The sequence below is a fragment of the Desmodus rotundus genome, chromosome 1 (assembly GCF_022682495.2).
Source record: "Desmodus rotundus isolate HL8 chromosome 1, HLdesRot8A.1, whole genome shotgun sequence".
NCBI lineage: Eukaryota > Metazoa > Chordata > Mammalia > Chiroptera > Phyllostomidae > Desmodus > Desmodus rotundus.
The window spans coordinates 9657378-9677874 of record NC_071387.1 but is presented as its reverse complement, the minus strand read 5'-3'; the positions used below and the strand labels follow the sequence as shown (position 1 = coordinate 9677874).

Sequence of the window (20497 nt, the reverse complement as noted above, 5' to 3'; positions counted from 1 at the left end):
AATGGATTCTTATTATTGTCAGATAATTTTGCATTCAGCTGTCACTCATATATGCCCTCCCCAACTCAAGTATCAGCAAGTCCCATGCATTGTTATCTATTTATTTTACCTATTTATTTAAGTTTATTTAGAAACTTACATAAATTTCCTAATATACTCTTGGGCAATTTCCAGGTGTTAATAATTACGTATTGATTTATATAGCACCCTGATGAATGATAAAGTCATGCAATACATACATTTTCATTTATTGATGAATGATAAAGTAATGAAAACAAACAAGTGAGTAGTTGTCCTTTCCCTATCACATGCATCAGAAAAAATTTCTCACCATTCACAGCTGTCTGCCTTTCAAACTACAACACACACACACACACACACACACACACACACACACACAATCAATTACCAATCACTGTCCTTCATATTTACTATTCAAAGACACTGCAGCTGGTGAAACAATCTTCTGTTTGGCTGCAAGGACTATACAACATTAGTAAATGAAATTAGAGGAGACATAGCCATTTCATCAAAGGAAAGCTTCTGTTTTTAAATTGTTTTAACGAAACAATTTGTATCTTCCACATATTTTCTCCCACTCTTCAAAAACACATGTACATCATTATTTTAACAAAAAGCATAGGGAGGAAGCACAAGGCAGAAGAATTATGTCCCCCCAAAAAGGTAAAACTATACTGGGTTCTAAAGCAAATACAAAGTCCTCTGCAAAGTCCACTCAGTTACTGAATATAGGTAATAAGCGGTCTCCCTATAACCCAGTAGTTAGATCTCTGTGTTCAGGGACCTTTCCAAGCTGGATGCTACGTCCTGCACCCCCAGAAACCAACTTAATTGGTCTGGTGTGGGATCTAGGTTATCAGTATTTTTCATTTTATTTTACTTTTTAATATATTTTATTGATTACGCTCTTATAGGTGCTCCATTTTTTCTCCCCTTTATTCCCCTCTGCCCTGCATCCCCACCCCCACCATCATTCCCCCATCTTTAGTCCATGTCCATGGGTCATACATATAAGTTCTTTGGCTTCTCCATTTCCCATACTATTCTTAACCTCACCCTATTTTGTACCTATCATTTATTCTTATTAGTCCCTGTACCTTTTCCCCCATTCTCCCCTCTTCCCCTCCCCACTGATAACCCTCCATGTGATCTCTATTTCTGTGAATCTGTCCCTATTCTAGTTGTTTGCTTAGTTCATTTTTGGTTTTGGGGGGGTTCAGATGATGATAGTTGAGTTTGTTATCATTTCACTATTCATATTTTTTATCTTCTTTTTCTTAGGTTAAGTCCCTTTAACATTTCATATAATAAGGGCTTGGTGATGACAAACTCCTTTAACTTGACCTTATCTGGGAAGCGCTTTATCTGCCCTTCCATTCTAAATGATAGCTTTGCTGGATAGAGTAATTTTGGATGTAGGCCCTTGCTTTTCCTCACTTTAAATACTTCTTGTCAGTCCCTTCTTGCTTGTAAGGTTTCTTTTGAGACATCAGCTGATAGTGTTATGGGAACTTCTTTGTATAACTCTCTTCTTTATTCTTGCTGCTTTTATCTTGCTCTTTATCTTGAATGTTTGACATTTTAATTATGATGTGTCTTGGTGTGGCCCTCTTTGGGTCCAACTTGTTTGGGACTCTCTGAGCTTCCTGGACTTGTATGTCTGTTTCCTTTGACAGATTGGGGAAGAGTTCCTTTCATTACTTCTTCAAATAAGTTCTCAATTACTTGCTCTTCCTCTTCTCCTTCTGGCATCCCTATTATTCAGATGTTTGAATGTTTAAAGTTGTCCTGGAGGTCCCTAAGCCTCTCCTCATTTTTTTGAATTCTTGTTTCTTCACTCTGGTCTGGTTGAATGTTTATTTCTTCCTTCTGCTCTAAATCATTGATTTGAGTCCCAGTTTCCTTCCCTTTATTGTTGATTCCCTGTGCATTTTCATTTTCCTTTATTTCACTTTTCATGGCCTTCACTTTCTCCTCTATTTTGCAACTATACTCAAGCATTTCTGTGAGCATCCTATTTATCAGTGTTTTGAAGTCTGCATCTGATAAGCTGGCTATCTCTTCATTGCTTAGTTGTATTTTTTTCTGGAGCTTTGATGTTTTTTTCATTTGGGCCTTATTTTTGCTCTTGGTGTGCCTGTTATGTAGTAAGGGGCAGAACCTTAGGTATTTGTCACAGCAAGGCAACCCACTTTGCTGCATTGTGGCGCTATATGTGGGGGAGGGGTCTGAGAGGGAACAATGCCACTTGCTCAGCTCTCTGTTAGCTTTCAGTCACTTCCCCTGCTTCCCACAAGCAAATTGGGCCCCTCTGGTGCTGATTCCCGGGTGGGTGGGTTTTTGTATATTCCATGACCCCTGTGGATCTCTCCAACGAGCTCTCCTATGAGGCTGGGAGTTTCTACCACTGCATCTACCACTGCTGCAACCCCCACAGGTTTTCTCAGTCAGAGATTTTGAGGCTTTATTTCCCCACGTTGGAACCCTGGGTTGTATGCTATGTCTTGCTCCCCAGTTGTTCCTCCTAGTTTATCTGCATGCAAATGTGGGACTGGCTCCTCTGCCAGCCGCCACCTCGCCTGGTCCTCCGGCCACCGCCTTATCAAGAGTCCTCTCCGCCCCTCCTACCTATCTGGATGGATGTTTTTTCTTTAACTCCTTGGTTGTCAGACTTCCACACAGTCAATGCCCTGGCAATTCTGGTTACTTTTTGTTTTTAAATTTGCTGCTGTCCTTCTTTTGGTTGTGCAAGGAGGCAAAGTGTGCAGGTTATCAGTATTTTTTAAAACTCTCCAAGATTCTAATATACAGCCACGCTTGAGAACTCCAGCTCTAATCGAACCCCTTCCTCTGTACCAGCACCCCCATAAGTCTTTCCTGTACTTCAGATTTCATATCCAATTGCCTTCTATACATTTCCATGTGGAGTGTCACATGGACACCCCTAATGCAAATGTCCAATCCTAAAGTCAGAATTTTTCCCAAATACATTTTATCCTATGTTTTTGTCCTTTAACATTTTAGATTGTGAAATATAACTTACATAGGAAAAAATGTGTAAAACATATAAGCACAATTTAACAGTTCTGAAAAAGTACCCTTGTAATTATACGTATCAGCCAGATCAAGAAATATACCACTAATAGCACCTCAGTCTTCTTTACTTCTTATCTTGGCTAGTATCCTAATTCACCTAGTCACCCAGGTCAGAAGATCAGGGGGCTTCATCTTAAGATATCTCCTTCTCCCCCTACAGCCAGTAAATCCCAAGTACAGAGGACTTTACTGCCTAAACATCTTCCCTTTTCTTTTTTGCTGCCATTTTCTTGGTTCAGAATCTCAAAAGGATGAAAATACTTCCAGTTCATCCAATGAAATGATTTCTTAAAAAAACAAATCCGATTGCCACCTACCTTTCCTGGATTCCCATATCTTAGCAAGATAAAGTTCTCCTTGAACTGGCCCTGAGCTATCTAATCTCTCTCTCTCTACCTCTCTCTCCTCTCTCTCTCCCTCTCCCTCAATCTCTCTCTTTTTCTCTCTCTTCCCTCTACGAAACTTGCTCCACTTCAAAAATTACACTACTAATCTACTAATGTGCTTACTATTACCTAAAAACTCTATGCCACTTCCTATCTTTCTACTGATGCTCTTCTGTAAAGCATATCCTTCCTTACTCTGCTGTACTTATCAAGTTCTCCAGGAAGCTGTGTCTGACCCCTACTTCATCCCTAAATAGTGACTCATTCCCTCTCTATGCTATTCCTATTCTTGTCTATAAAATTTTTTCACACACTTGTAGTTAGAAACATTTCTCAATGTCAGTCTCACTGACAATAGCCCCATACTTGCTCTGGGAACTGTCTCCTCTATCCCTCTTACTTTGCTCCATCACAAAAGTAGGTTTTCAACAGGAGATATGTACTTCAAACCCTGCCCTCAAGCATAGCTGGATCAGGGCTGGGCCACCCAGATTCTACCTCCCAGGAACTTGGAATCAAAATTAGAAACTTAGTGTCTGTGTGGCTAAGAACTGTTAGCTTTAAAAGAAAGGCTGGAGGTGGGAGGCATATTCCACCATATGTACTACAGAAGTGAGGAAGAAGATCTTCAAAGAGAAAAGAATGAACAGATGGGCAGAGTGAAAAGAGGTAAGAGGAGACAGTCCTGTGGGCTTCCAGTTCTTGGTTCCAGTCCTTCCTAAAGCCCCTCTGAATTCCTGTCCTGAAGTCTGAAAGCAAGACCTGTATCTTTAGATACTGCTAGTTTCTATTATTTGCAACTTAAAGGTCCAAGTACAATACAGAATTTACTTTCTTACACCTATGTCTATTTATCCCATTAGCACCATAAAGGCAGCACTATGTCTGCATCTACATGTCAGACTAGCACACACCATGGAAAATGTCGAGCACTCAATTAATGACTGCCAACCATGCCACACTTTTTAAAAAGTGTAAACGAGTATTGAACTCTAGCTAATTATTTGCATGTCAAAGTGTTTAGGAGTAAACTGTAAGGATGTCTGCAACTTATTCTGAAATACGTCAAAATTAAGATAGATTGATAGATGGACAGATATGTGATAAAGCAAATAAAAGAAAATGTTAATGGTTTAGGTTGAACTTGTAGGATGTGTTCACTATACAACTTTTTTGCATGTCTAAACTTGTTAATAATAAAATGCTTAGAGAATATAATAGCAATTGAACTGACTTATATGGGTAAAGTCCATATACAATATACTCAGTAACTGATTTTATTGCTCTCTGCCTTAAAATGGAAATTCAAAGGACTTTAATAGGAAGATAGGTACCAAGGTGATTTCCTTTCCCTGATTAGGTTTTCAAAGTGTATTTGTCTGTCTTCCCAGTTCACAAGCTTGTTTCACAGTGACAGCGGTGAAGTACAATTAAAATGTAAAACTAAATACTTCCATTTCCTGCTTCCTTTAAAGCTAGTTTTAGAAAATGTACTAAAGTTAGATGGAATAATTCAATACATGTTTTCTATTATCAAGACCATTCATCAAGACAAAAGAAAAAATGCTGGGGCATCTATATAGTTAACCTCCTCTTGACAAGTCAGAAAAACACATCAGGAGAATAAGAATTAGATGAGAATCACAGACTCAGACCGTTAAAACTGGTCAAAAGACTAAGACTACAGATCCTTATTTTTCAAAGAGAAAACTAAGAACCAAAAAGCTTAAGTATCTTGCCCAATGTCACCAAACACATTAGCATGGCTCAGACTCAAACCCTGGACTCATGACTAAAAGTGCCCGGTGCCCTTTCCATCCTCCTTTGTAGTCTTAGATGCACCACCCCAGTTAGTTTCTTACGAGTAATATTACATGAAGTGCCTCATCTCAGCTTATATGTTTTGCATTTGTCCAACTAATTTAATTTTTTTGGCACTAGGCATTCAGATTATAAATACAAGTGAACACAAGTATCACATTAAGATCAGGGTTTAAATGACATACCTTCAATTCACTGTAAATGAACTTCATTAAAATGGCCTGAAAGTGCTGTCCTATTGTTTTGGGCAAATAAAGAGGCACAAAGCAGAATTTTAGCAGGACACCTGCCTGCATTTCTTGTCTGTGGTAGAAGGCCAAACTTTTACAACTATTCTTCCAAAAAGTGAACAACTCAAAGCTGCAGAAGTAGGAAAATAAACACTTTTTTAAAAAAATTCAGTCTATACCATAGTCTACTATTTAATTCAAAGTGTATATTTTAAAATAATGGATTACAGAAGACATACATAACTGCATTTATTCCTACAAAAGCGTTCACAGAATGCTAGTCTGTGTTTCATAAAGACCTCAATTAGGATTTAGTAAATTTCTTATGCAGCCACTGTATTTCCATTGACATCTTGTCAGGACGACAGAGAATCTAAGAAATGGCTTGATCACTTCAGGCACAACTTCAACAAAATACAATGTTACCTCAGAGACCTGTATATAGGTCACCGACTAGATGCAAACAGAATGGTATTTCTTTGTCTGATCTTTGTCCCTTTCATGGCAAAACTAAAGCTGTAAGGAATGATGGAAGGATAGTTTGCTATATGGAAAATAAATTTAAACCATGCTACTTCTATCTATTAAAATTCCACCACACTGAAGTCATCTCTTCTGAAATAATTTAAGAATAGAGTGCTCAACAAGATAGGATTTCAAGAAAAAAAATTTAAAGTCAGTCAACCAGAATGAGTTTGCTGCCTTTGTTACATTAAAATGGAAATGTGCAGAAGTGTCCACTTTACTTTATGATTAATAATCCATCTGTATAAATACTTAACATTCTGCCAGTCCACAGCTTCCAATCCTAAATCAGATTTATCACAAATCCTGCTGCTAAAAATGCACTTTCACCAAGAACATTGATGAAATACCCAAAATATTAAAGAATGGCACCTTACCTTCTAGTGTATCTATCAGCAAGGGCCTGAGGTCGCTAAACGCCTGTGTAAAAGTGAGCCACGTATTGATGTGGACAACTGCTCTGGACTATTATGCACTGTATTTTGGGGTTTTAGCCAATATATTATAGGGCTCTCATTCAGCAGCTGGGGTTACATAACTAATACAACGGCCAACCCCTCACACGAGGTGATGACTGCAACCCTAAATCCCTAACAGGCACTTAATAAGCTTCCAATGCCCTCACACAAGGTAACACATAAAAGATAAAATAAAATCCACAATATGACAGTTCCCCAGAAACATATTATCTGAGAAGACTGTAAAACAAAGTGGATAAGAGAATATGCCCTAAAATCAGACCACCAGGGTTCAAATCCCTGTTCCATTATTTTCTAAGTGTGTAAACTTGAGATAGGAAATTAACCTCTGTCTCACACGTAGTGGGAATAAAAGCAGTACTCACCTCATTGAGTTACTGTGACATTTAAATGGAAAAAATTCCATTTTTTAAAGCTGCTTAGCAGAGTGCATGGCACAAGAACACTCAAGAATTGCTAACTTTTACTATTAAAATTATAAAATCCATCATAATACTGCACAATCTCACTGAGCTGGTCATGTGTCAATAAGGAAGGCTACTGGAATGCTCTGAACCACGTTAACTAGTGGTGCAAAGTATTCTAGTAGAGGCAATTAAACCAGATTCCCTTAAAGGAAAAAAAAGCATCTAATTTTCAGTAACCAAAAAAGACAGCTGCAGAAAAGAAGCATGACCTACGGTCCAGCTATTTACAAACCATTACAGTGACCAAGAGAGAACAGTGCATTGTATTAAGACAACCCAATTTCAGCACAGGCTGTACAGGAACTCTGACGGCACTGTTTTCCAAAACAAAAGGTCATCCTCGCATCCACATATGCACATGAATTTATAAATAGATGCAATTCAAATAATCTTAAGATGTGACAGGAGACTAACCAAGGAAATTTCAGAAAATCGCCCTGCCTTTCTAACAATAATTGTTACAGCATAAAATAGAGGGAGCCTTGTTATTTATACACATAAAAGCGAAAACCCATAATGGACATTAAACCTAGGTATATCATAAAAGCAATTCCATATCTTAAAAAGACATTCCAAAATTAAATTCTACACTATAATGCCAAATGGAGAATAGGCACGATTTCAACATATTGTACAGGGAGAAAGGTAAATTCAATTATAACATTACAAGGTTCAGAATAAGTGTTACTAATGATTTCGTCAGCAGTGGCTGTAACATCTATGCTTTGCTACCCCTAAAAATGAATACATAAAATGAATAAAACAAAAAATAAAAGTTATCTGTGTATGGAATGCCTATCCTGCCTTCCGTGCCTACCCAAATACTACCTCTTCGTCTGGGGCCACCCTTACTTTCATCGCCACAATGAGGTCCACAAGGACGCCTATCCTGACCTCTTCAGTTGCACCTGCACTACAAATTTAGGTACTAGGGCACAGAGTGCTTTGCATTCATTTGAGTAGGACCAATCACTGACAGCACAACTCCTGAAGGGCAGAGACTGTCACCTCCTTTTGCTTATTCTTATAGCTGAAGCAAAGTAATAATCTAACAGGGGTGCCCAACCTTTTGACATCTCTGGGCCACATTGAAAGAAGAAGAGCTGTCTTGGGCCACACATTAAATACACAAATACTAAGGAAAACTGATGAGCAAAAAAAGGTTTTAAGTAAATTTACAATTTTGTGTTGGGCCACACTCATAGTCATCCTGGGCCCACGTGGCCCATGAGCCCCGGGTGGGACACTCCTGAACCAAATGCCCCACACTGAGCTAGGCAGTACTGATAAGAATCTATGAAGCAAGTTGAAAAATGAGTATCTGTGAATCTGCCACCCAACAGAACTAGTACATTACCATTAGAGATAGAGCAACACAGAGTCTTTATCTTCACAGCAGCCCTGAGGCAAGCCAAGTGTGCCCCCAGGTGGATGCAGGATCACAGGGACTCAACCAAGGTCACAAAGCTAGTGAGCGGTAAAGCCCACATTCAAACCAGCCCTTCTGATGGAAAAGCTACTTTTCTTTCCACCACACCTTATTCCATTGCCTGGATTTATTCTTCTTCTCCGCCTACTTCAGTCCTACCTATTCTTCGAGCCTCCACCCCTCCATGAAATCCTCTCCAACTACCATAGCTTACATTTTATTATTATTCCTTGTTATTTCTCTTTTCACCAAAGTTCAATGCAAACAAGGTCTATATATTTTTTACACTTTTGTTGGCTCCCCTAATTTTAGCATTATGCTAGACCCAAAGTAGTCACTCGGTCACTCCATATATGATGAATTTTCTTAATGAAGCAGTTAGACTGTTACATATATAAAAATTCTAAGTTTTGTTTGCCTAGCACACCACACAAAATCTAGGGTTCTTTAGTATTATCAACTTTATGAATTCAAAGGGGGCAAACTAAAAACAGACAGGCACCGATAGCTAAACCTTCTTAGTCTCTGGGCGCTCTGCCTCCACTTCTGGCAGACCTCATACAACTCCAGTGGTCCAAGGCTCTCTCCTAGGTCCCCTTGTTTTTCATCACAATTTCTTCTAAGTGGCCTATCCCAGTTTCATCACTCTAAATAACGTCTATATACAGATCACCATATTATACCTACAAATCCTGTTCTCTACCTGGAGTCTAGACTTGACTATCCCATTATGACTGCCATCAATGAAAACGAAGTGATCAAAACACAATTATGAATTTTCCCCCCAAAACCCACTCCTTTCCCAAGTCTTACCCATCTCAATGAATACCAATAACCATCCACCCAAGCTCTAAAAGGAAAAAAATCAGCCCTGAAACAGGCTGTTGACATATTCTATTAATTCTATCTCTAAAATATACCCTGAATCTTTCCTAGCGTTGTCTTTCACCCGCACTGAAACAGCCTCCTAATGTATCTTCCTGGCCAATACACACAATCCCTTCTCCATACAACTGAGTCATCATTTAAAACATCAAACCTTTCATTCTCTACTCAAAATCTTCCAGTGGCTACTTACATCATCCTCAGAATAAAAATCATACTGCTCACCCTGGCTTATAAAGCCCCAGCTGATCTGGTCCTCGCTTACTCACTGAACTCATCTGTACCTCTCTCTCTGTCTCTGTATCTACCTATTTACCTATCTATCTCTCTCTCTGTATTTATCCATCCGTCCCTCCCGCCCTGCCTCCCTTCCCTCCCTCTCATTACACCCCAATCACTGGGTCCTCCTTTTCCTCCCTTCCACACACAGTTGTGCCCTTGCGCTGTACCACTGCACCAGCTGTTCCCTCCGACAGGAACAGTCTTCTCCCTTTTCTTTCTAAGACTGACTCTTAACATTCAGATCTAACCACAAATGAGATCTCAGTCAAGAAGCCTCTCCCTCACTTTCCTATTTTAATTCTCTGCACACCACTTAACTCATATATTTGATTATTTATCCGCACAGGAACATAAGGTCAATGAGAGTAAAGACATTGCCTGTGTTATTTACCAGTGTATTCCAGTGACTAAAACAGTGCCTGGCCACAACAGATACTCATAAGGATATTAAGTGAATAAATTTATGAATAAATGAGCTGCTTCCATTTCCATTGCTCTATTAATGGTGTTTTTTTAGCAGCAGAAAAGGGGGAGGGTAAGGTTGACATTTTGCTAATTATAAACAAATGTCTCTCTCCAATTTAAGTACAATACTTTGACTATTTTCTCTACAAAACTACTACTCTCTAATTTCATTCCAAGCTATTAAAATACAGTGGTAGAGATACACCATAGTAAAGCTGTCAATTTTCCCCAAATTGATCTATAGATTTAATGAAATTCCTGTAAGATCTAGAATTGCTAAAAACAATTTTGAGAAAAGAAAAGGGAGGAAATCACTCCACCCAATTTAAAGACTTCCTATATAGCTACAGTAATCAAGAATGTGTGGTCTAGGCAGAAGGATAGATACATAGATCAATGGAACAGAATAGAGAATCCAGAAACAGATCCATACAATATGCCCAAGTGAGTTTTGACAAAGGTGCAAAAGGAATTCAATGGAGGAAGGATAGCCTTTTCAACAAATTAACAACAGAGGAACTGAACATCCACAGGCCAAAAAAGACAGAACTTCGACCAAAAAGTTTATAGCTTATATAAAAAACTATTTCAAAAGGGACAAAGACTTAAATATAAAACTGTAAAAACTTTTAGGAAAAAAAAAACCATGGAAGAAAATCTTCAGGACACATCAGTAAGTCTAGAGTTGTTAGACATCACACCAAAAACAAGATCTAAAGTAAGAACATCTAATAAACTGGACCTCATCAAGATCAAAAACTTTTTGTCCAGGCCAGTGTGGCTCAGTTGGTTGGAGTGTTGTCCTGTAACCAAAAGGTGGCAGGTTCAGTTCCTGGGGAGGGCACGTACCTACGTTGCAGGTTCAATCCCTGGTCCAGGAGAGTACAGGATGCAACCAATCGATGTTTCTCTCTCTCTCTCCCTTCCTCTCTTTCTAAAAGCAATGAAAAAATGTCCTTGGGTGAGGATAAAAAAAAAAGATTAAAAAGTTTTCTATGAAATACCCAGTTAAGAAGATAAAAAGGCAAGCTAAAGACTGGAAGAAAGGTTTGCAAACCAAATATCCAACAAAGGACTTCTACCTAGAATATAAAGTACTCTCAAACCTTAACAGTAAAAAAAGCGAACAATCCAATTAGAAAATGAGCAAAAGACATGAACAAATATTTCACTGAAAAGGACATATAGATGGCAAATAAGCACATGAGAAGATGTTCAATGTCATCAGCCATCACAGAAATACAAATTAAAATCACAATGAATATCATTACACTTTTATCCAAATGGCTAAAATAAAAAAGAATCCATTGTTCATGGGAATGCAAAATATTACAAGCTGCCCTGGCCAAGTGGCTTAGTTGGTTGGAGCACCATCCCCATACACCAAAAAGGTTGCAGGTTTGATCCCCGGTCCGGGCATGTACAGGAGGCAATGATCAATGTTTCTCTTTCACGTCACTGTGTCTCCCCCGCCCCTGCCTGCCTCTCTCTCTCTCTCTCTCTCTCTCTCTCTCTCGCTCTCGCTCTCGCTCTCGCTCTCGCCCTCTCCCTTTCTTTCTCTCTAAAATCATTAAACATTCCCTCAGGTGAGAATTAAAAAAATAAAACAGTACAAGACACTTAGGAAAACCACTTGAGTTTCTCATAAAGCTAAACATATAGCCCTGAGCAGTGCAGCTCCGCTGGTTGGGTTATCACCCCACAAAGTGAAAGGTCACCGTTCGATTCCTGTTCTGGGCACACGCCTGGGTTGTGGGTTCAGTCCCCAGTGGGGGCGTGTATGAGAGGCAAAGGATCGATGTTTCTCTCTCACATCAATGTTTCTCTCCCTCCCTTTCTCCCCCATCTTCCCTTCTCTCTAAAAATGATTTTATTTATTGAGTTTTAACAAGTCACATTAAAAAAAAAAGCTAAGCATACAATACAGGAATCATGCTCCTAGGTATTTATCCAAATGAATAGAAAATTTATGTCCACACAAATACCTGCACACAAATGTTTGTAAGCAGGTTTACTCATAATTTCCAAAAACTGGAAGCCATCAAGATGTCTTTCAATAGAATAAATTGGGATACATCATACAGTGAAATATTATTCCACAATTTAAAAATGCACTATCAAACCACCGAAAGACATGGAGGAACTTTAAATGCATATTGCTAAGTAAAAGAGGTCAACCTGAAAAGGCTACATATGACATTCTGGAAAAAACAAAACTGTAGAGACAGGAAGAAGATCCATGGTTGCAAGGGGTTAGAGGTTGGGAAGGGATAAATAGGTGGAGCCAGGAGATTTTTTAGGGCAGTAAACCTGTTTTGTATACCATAATGGTGTGTACATTCGCACTGGTCAAAACCCATAGAATGTACAACACAAAGAGCGAACCCTGATGGAAACTATGGACTTTAGCTAATAATAATGTATCAATATTGGTCCATCAATTTTAACAAATGTACCATACTAATAGAAGATGCTAATAAAAGGGGAAACCAGAAAAGGAGGAAGGTATATTTGGGAACTCTCTGTATTATCTGGTCAATTTTCTGTAAATTTAAGTACTCTAAATAACACAGTCTATTAACTTTTCTTGAAAAACAGTGATACCATCAAATGCTGGTGAAGATGTGGAGACACCAGACCAGTCAGTCATACGTGGCTGGTATAAATGTAAAATGTTACAGCCTCTCTGAAAAAGTAGCGTAATCTCTTAGAAAACTAAACATGCATCTACCATACAACCCACCAGCTGCCCTCTTGGGCATTAATCCCAAAGAAATGAAAACTTACAATCACACAAAAGCCTACATACGAATATTTACATCAGCTTTATTCTTAATAGCCAAAAACTGGAAAAAATCCAAGTTTCCTTCAATAGGTAATAATTAAACAAACAGTGACATACCTATACATTGTGGAATACTACTCAGCTATAAAAAAGAATGAACTATTGATACATGAAACAACTTAGACAAATCTCAATGGAATTATGTGAAGTGAAAAAAGCCAATGTTAAAAGTTTCTATACTGTATGATTCTATTATGTCACATTCTTGAAATGACAAAATTACACAGATAAAATTATTGAAGTTGAATGCAAGGTTCATTTAAATCTGTAAAACTTCTATAAGTATAAAAATAATATAAAAATAAAGCTATTAAACTGGCTTTTCCAAAATCTCAAGAAAAAAGACTGTCATATTCCATTTAAGATTTAACATAAAACCAAAAGGAAGGGTTTTAAATAATCTCATGACTTAGACAAACAACTACCTACACACAAACCACAAGAACAAGGTACAGAACATGAAGCATTTCAAATGGAGTGTTCTTTTCCACCTGCGTGTGAAATAGCCACAGTGGCAGCCTCACAAGAAACTGATTGAAAACTAAACGTCATGCGGGAACACTAAACACACCCAAACAAACCCACATACCACATAATTCAACATATCCGGGCAGCAGTGGTTAAGGAATGGAATAGCAGGGATGCTGCAAGGATTTGGCAGACTGATGTAGAAAAATTCACATTTCCTGTGCCTTTACAGCCGTTCCTGTTAAATTACCAAAATAGTTTTTGAGTTTAGACTTGTTTGGAGTTTATTTAGGGGAGAGGTAGAGCATCATACTGTACAAATTATTAATTTAAAACACTGTCTCAATCCAGGAAAATTAAGTAAAAAAACAAGAACACTATAACATAACAGAATTTGACAGTTGTATGTTACTTAAAACATTACAGTGATAAGGTCATTTTTAAATATGTGTAATCTTTTTACAAGTCAGAAGAACCACAAATTATGGAGCTACAAACCACCAGCTATTCAAAAGAAAATTGTAGCTTATAAAATATTGGCTGACTGCCAGTACAAATGAATTTTTTTCCTTAAACAAGCTTTGCAAGCCACAATACTCTTTCAAAAGACTATAACCATATTATTCAATCAAAGAGCAACATATTAGACAGTAAAGGTAAGTCAACGCTTGGCCTAAAGCTGTAAAAACCCACAAACTGTTCCTTACCAATACAGTAAAATGTCACTTTGGGGGGAAAAACCCTGGAAATTTTTAATTCATTACTATTTACCATAATTTCATCAAGGAATTAAGTATATTAAATGCCTCAATAATAATATTATTAAGCTTCGGAATCAAAATACCAATAAATACATTTAAAAGTGGAGAATAGCCCTGGCTGGGTGGCTCAGTTGCTTGGAGCATCACACCATATGACAAAAGGGTGCAGGTTTGATTTCCGATCAGGGCACATACCTAGGTTGTAGGTTCAATCCCCAGTAAGGGCACATATGCAGGTAACCAATCAATGTTTCTCTCTCACATCAATGTCAATCTATCTGTCTGTCTGTCTCTCATCCTCCCCTTTTCCCCTTCCTCTCTCTCTCTAAAATCAATAAATATATCCTAGAATAAGGACTGAAAAAAGCGGGAAGAATAACCACCACCAAACTTCCCCCCAAACCTACAAACGAAAAGCTATCTTGGAAGAATTGTAGGTCTTTAGGTCAAGATGGCAGTGTAGGCAGACATCGCTTGTCTCTTCACACAACCACATCAAAATGACAACTGAAATATAGAACCACCATCACTCAACCATCAGAAATAGAGTTGAATGGAGTCTGACAACTACAGAATTAAAGAAACTACATCCATCCAGACTGGTAGGGGGGGTGCAGATGCAGAACAGGCTAGACCCACACGTGTGGTGGATAAAAATTCAGAAGGGATATCTGGGGAGTGAGAAGACCCAGCCCCACACCAGGACCCCCAGCCTAGGGTTCCAGTGCCCCGAGGATAAGTTCCTCACAACTTCTGGCTGCAAAAACCAGTGGGGATTGAGTTGGTGGAAGAAACTTTTGGAGCCCCAAGCAGTTCCTCTTAAAGAACCCACAAACACATTCACCTACTCAGACTCACTCCCTTGGAGTTCCAGGACCTGGTAGCAGCTTGAAAGGTACCAGTGGCATACTGGGAGAAACTGAAGTGTCTAGCATCAAGGCAGGCAGAGGCCATTGTCCCTATTCTAAGCCCTGCCCCCACAAAGTCACAGAGTAGGCAAGCTGGTGCTATTATCTGAGACTCCATCAACCAGGCTAACACTGTATGACCCACCTTAGAGATCCCAGAGACCCTAACCCACCCAACCTAAGGGCCCACCCAAGCTGCTTTTCCATATGAATGGCTGGTCTTGGCTCAAGTTTCACAACTTCTTAATTCTTCTCAAACAAGCAACAGCTGGCCTCAGTGAACCCCAGGCCTGGCACTAGCAGCAGCCAGATTAGAATCACAGCTTGGCTTTGCCTGGGAATCTCCAAGCCCAGCACATAGCAGCCATCTCAGATAGCTTTATAACTCAGGCAGGGTGGCCCTGGGCAAAAGCCAGGTTAGGGGCTGATCCTGGCCTGCACCAGCCAGGAAACCCCAGGGCCAGTGCACCCAGTGGGCAGCTACAGACCACTTTGGCGCACCATCACCCTACCCCGGGACAGCTGATTCTCCATGGAGGGCAGAGGTTGGTGGTCAGTGGTCACAGCCAGTCCTTGCAGCTGAATGGCCTGGGTAAAACTCTCCCAATGATCAGCCAATAGCAACCAAAGGCTCAACTACAAGAGGAAGGGGTACTCAGCCCACACAAAGGGCTCACCTCGAGTACCCAGCTTGGGTTATAGGGAAGGCTGTGCCACTGGACCCTACAGGACACCTACTACATTAGGCCACACTGCTAGGACATGGATTCCAAGAAGCTCTGTCTAATACACAGAAACAAACACAGGGAGGCTGCCAAAATGAAGAGACAAACATGACCTAAATGAAAGAACAGATCAAAACTCCAGAAAAGGAGCTAATCAAAAGGGTGATAGGCAATCTCTCAGACGCAGAATTCAAAACACCGGTTATAAGGATGCTCAAGGAACTTAGTGAGGACCTCAGCAGCATAAAAAAGGTCCAGTCAGAAACAAAGGATACACTAATTGAAATAAAGAACAATTTATAGGGAAACAACAGTAGAGTGAAAACAAGAATCATATCAATGATTTGGAACATAAGGAACCAAAAACCAACCAATCAGAACAAGAAGAAAAAAAGAATCCAAAAAAAAAGATGAAGACAGTTTATGCAGCCTCTAGGACAACTTCAAGAGGCCCAACATTCACATCATAGGGGTGCCAGAAGAAGAGAAAGTGCAAGAAATTGGAAATCGATTTGAAAAAATAATGAGAACTTCCCTAATTTGGCAAAGGAAATAGACATGCAAGGCCAAGAAGCACAGAGTCCCAAACAAGATGCATGCAAAGAGGTCCACTCCAAGGCACATCATAATTAAAATGCCAAAGGCTAAAGATAAAGAGAGAATCTTAAAAGCAGCAAGAGAAAAGAAGTTAGTTAACTAGAGGGGAATTCCCATAAGACTGTCAGCTGATTTCACAAAAGATACTTTGCAGGACAGAAGGGACTGGCAAGAAATATTCAAAGTCCTAAAAAGCAGGGACCTACAGCCAAGATTGCTCTACCCAGCAAAGCTATCATTTAGAATCAAAGAGCAGATAAAGAGCTTCCCAGACAAGAAAAAAAACTAAAGGAGTTCACCATCACAAAACCAGTATTATATGAAATGTTAAAGGTATTTAAGAAAAAGAAGATCATCAAAACTATGAACAATAAAATGGCAAAAAATACAAATCAATCAACAATTTAATCTAAAAAACAAACTAAGCAAACAAGAACAGAGACAGAATCATGGATACAGACAGCGTTCTGATGTCTGCCAGATGGGACAGGGTGTGGGGGAACGGGTGAAGAGGTGAGGGGATTAAGAAGTACAAATAGGTAGTTACAGAATAGCCATGGGGATATAATGTACAGTATAGGAAATGGAGCAGCCAAAGAACTTATACACATGACCCATGGACACGAACAATGAGGGCAGGGGACTGTCTGAGGGAGTGGGGGGTGGAGGGGGGACAAAGGGGGAAAAATCATGACAACTGTAAAAGCATAATTAACAAAACACAATAAAATATAATGTGATTATTGATAAGTGAAAAAAAGAAAGCAATTATTAACATTAAAAAAAAACCCTCATTCTACTCAGCACTCTCTGTCACATTTGTTAAAGAGAACATTGTCATTAGTTATCTTTTCAGGAAATTGTTTTACCTCTCCAGCCAGTCTACAAACTACTGAAGAGAAGGAATCTTTTTTCATAATGCATAGCTTTAGTAATAACACCTTAATACAATGTCTCATACATAACAAGCACTCAGATATTCAATGACTGATTATCAAAATTAGGCCACTTTATTCAAAGAATAAGATGGTTTTCTAAGACTTAGGCTTGTACAACAATCCATTCCATTATAATTTCCAGATTATCCACTATTAAAGCTGCAGTTTGCAAACCTGGTCACTACCTTTAGTTTACCCATTTGTCTAACTCCACCATTCTTTAACAATGGCCCAGGGACTCCTAGAGATCTTTTTCACAATAGTACTAAGACATTATATGCCTTTTTAATTCTCATTCTCTCATAAGTGTAGCATTTTCCAGAGGCTACATAATGTGCAGAGTATTATGTAATGAAATATGTCACACCTGGAAGTTCAATATTCAGTGCAACATTTTCCAAACGACCACTGGGTGATGTTATTATATCGCCTGTGGATAAAAGATCCATACAAAATGTAACAGACCAATAGATTGTAATGTAACAATAGGAAAATTTTACTGATCTGGTTTCAGATTCCATTAAGAAACTACCATTTGTCAAGTTTTGGTACAGTATCAAAGAAGAATACCCACAATTGTATTAAAAAGCTATTAAAATACTCCTCTTTTCCAACTTCAAATCTGCGAAGCCAAATTTTCTTCTTCATTACACTTCAACCAGAAAACACGCCACAACAAACCAAATGCAAATTAGCTATCAGAAACTTAGCTATCTTCTATTAAGCTACACACTGATTTTGAGATTTGCAAAAATGTAAAGCAATACCCAATCTTTTCAATGTTTTCACTTTGGAAAATAGCTGTTTTTCATGAAAAATTAATCACTGTTGGAAAGTGAGGAAAATGGGTAGATGCTGGTCAAGGGTACAAAGCTGTAGTTATGTAAGATGAGTAAGTCTAAAGATAGTAAAGCATAATGACTAATAATACTGTACTAGATACTAGAAATTTGCTAAAAATCTTAAATATGTACTTATACATATGTTAAAGGTATTTAAGAAGAAGAAGATCATCAAAATGGATCATCAAAACAGATCCATACAATCTGTTAATATACAATAGTTTTTTAAATAAAACTGTGACACCGCTTACAACCTGGAGCAGTGTTCACTGAGCTCCTGACGAATGTTTTGCACTCGTTTTGCAGTAATCAGTCCTCCTGTAATGAACAACTATACTCAGATTTTCAGTGAAAGAATTTGGCAAAAATATCAACCATTCTCTCATTGATTCCCACTTCATAAAGAACGATCACTTAGCCATATGACCTGTTTTAAGTAATCAAGAAACACAGTACAGCATAACAGACAGCACTTACTGAGCCCACAGCATGCGTCTGGCACTGTGCTCTCCTGCATTATCTCACCATCCTCAAGACCCTGGAGACAAAGCGTAACAGCAAGGAAGAGACTCAGATGTACCTGCTAAAGGTCACACAGTAAATGGCGGAATCAACACTCAAAGTCAGAACTGTGTGACTCCAAAGTCCAGTGCTCTCTCCACTCTACCAGGTACGCTCACGACACCAGACTGGAAATCAGACCTGTCACTTGTTCTCTGTGTCCTTGAGCAAGTCACAACTTCTCACAGCCAGTTTTCACATCTATAAGATAAGAGGGTTAGTGGAGCTGATACCCAAAGACCCATCCATAGCTGATAATCTTGGATGATGATTCATCACAACCTCAACCCCACTGTTTTAGAGTACAAGGCCTATTGTATACTTTGCTGATCAAAACAAGTAATATAAGTAGTGGGGAACTAATGAGTAAAATTAATAGACTAGGATATAGTTTTTCATGCTTTAATATCAGCAATCATCATAAAACATACTATAAACAACAATAAACAGGCATTGTATACTTCCTTCATCCCAGGCAACCAGAGCCTCCTTCTTTAAAATAAGCCTGGGCACTCAGCAAACACTCATCTCAGAAGGTGGTAGGAACCTGTTAGCATGCAACACAGAAACACCTAACTAAAGGATTGCTAAGGGGAGCAAATGCCTCTTCATTAGCTTGTATAGGAAGCACCACCTATTCTTTGAGATAAATTATACAATAATCAATAGAGATATTTGCCAAGCACTTCTGAGAAAAGGAGGGTAAGCTGCAGGAAATCGTGAAAACTGACACATGGCAACTTGGGCGCGTACACGCACACACACGCGAAATCTAAGGAGACGTGTAGTGACTGCAGGACAGTACACATTATAAAACAAGGTTCACTGTACTTGCGTTATGTTGATATTTGTCTAGACTACCAAAATTTAGACTTCCCCCAACAACAGCTACAATCTAAACACAATTTATAATAGTATGTGCCAGACACTGTGCTGAGCCCCTTAAAGACATCACCCTCTAATCATATCCTGCAGAGCTGTGAAGTATGACATTCATTTTAAACGGTGAAAGGAAGTCTTACAGCTCGCAAGTGGCAGAGAAAGGGTCTGAAACCAGTCTCACCAGCCCCAAAGCCTGTACTCTTCATGACACATTTTTGCCACTTCTGGAGAGAATGACACCTCATCTCTAGGTCAAAACAGAAAAATAGTGTGTAATATTTGAGCCAAGTTACACGGGCATTTTTAAAATTTTAAGTAAAAGTTTTTAAAAGCTTAAAATCTACTTATGGAAGTACGTACTGTTTAGACATTAGCAAAAGTCACAAGGTCACTGTCAAAAATCTATTATTTCTTTGGGTTGCTATCAACACACTTAAACTCTGAACATCTGAGGTGGCTGCTACTGCTACATAAAACCTAAAAAGATCTCTTCTGTTGAAAGTAGCCAGGAAGCTGTCCTTTATGTGACACCACCTTTTTACCCCAACCCCAGCATATTGAAACAAATTACTCCAGTGTCTATTACTGAGAAAATAAAGTGGTGTCATTCAAAGCAGAGTAAGAAAATGACAAGGTTTATGAGGTGACTTCTAGCCACTTTCCAAGAAATACGGAAAATTGGCCTACTAAAAGTTCTTTCAAACTTTAAAAAAGCTAAAATGAGCTTTGCTTTTTAATAGGGGCAAAGTGTAATTACAAAATCCTTCAATTTGAGTTCTTCTTCATTGGAAGTGAGCCACCACTTTTTTAAAGTATCTCGAAATGAGAATTCAACCAAGTTCCAGTACTGTTCAGACTAATCATTAACTACTCAATCAAATCAA

General features: G+C 38.8%; 1 protein-coding gene across 9 annotated transcripts in view; it reads right to left on the bottom strand.

Annotated features, from left to right (window-relative positions):
* The window catches only part of STRBP (spermatid perinuclear RNA binding protein), a 122402-nt gene that overhangs the window by 88173 nt on the left and 13732 nt on the right, over nucleotides 1-20497 (bottom strand). Inside the window, exons 2-3 of one of the 9 annotated variants that reach the window (XM_053920861.1) lie at nucleotides 18751-18932; nucleotides 10936-11020 (exon numbers count right to left, since the gene is read on the bottom strand). The exons of 5 other annotated variants lie outside the window; for them this stretch is intronic. The gene's annotated coding sequence lies outside the window, so the exon portion shown is untranslated. Of the gene's footprint in view, nucleotides 1-10935; nucleotides 11043-18750; nucleotides 18933-20497 lie in introns of those variants that run through there. 3 more of the 9 variants (XM_053920875.1, XM_053920857.1, XM_053920872.1) reach the window with 3 other exon arrangements.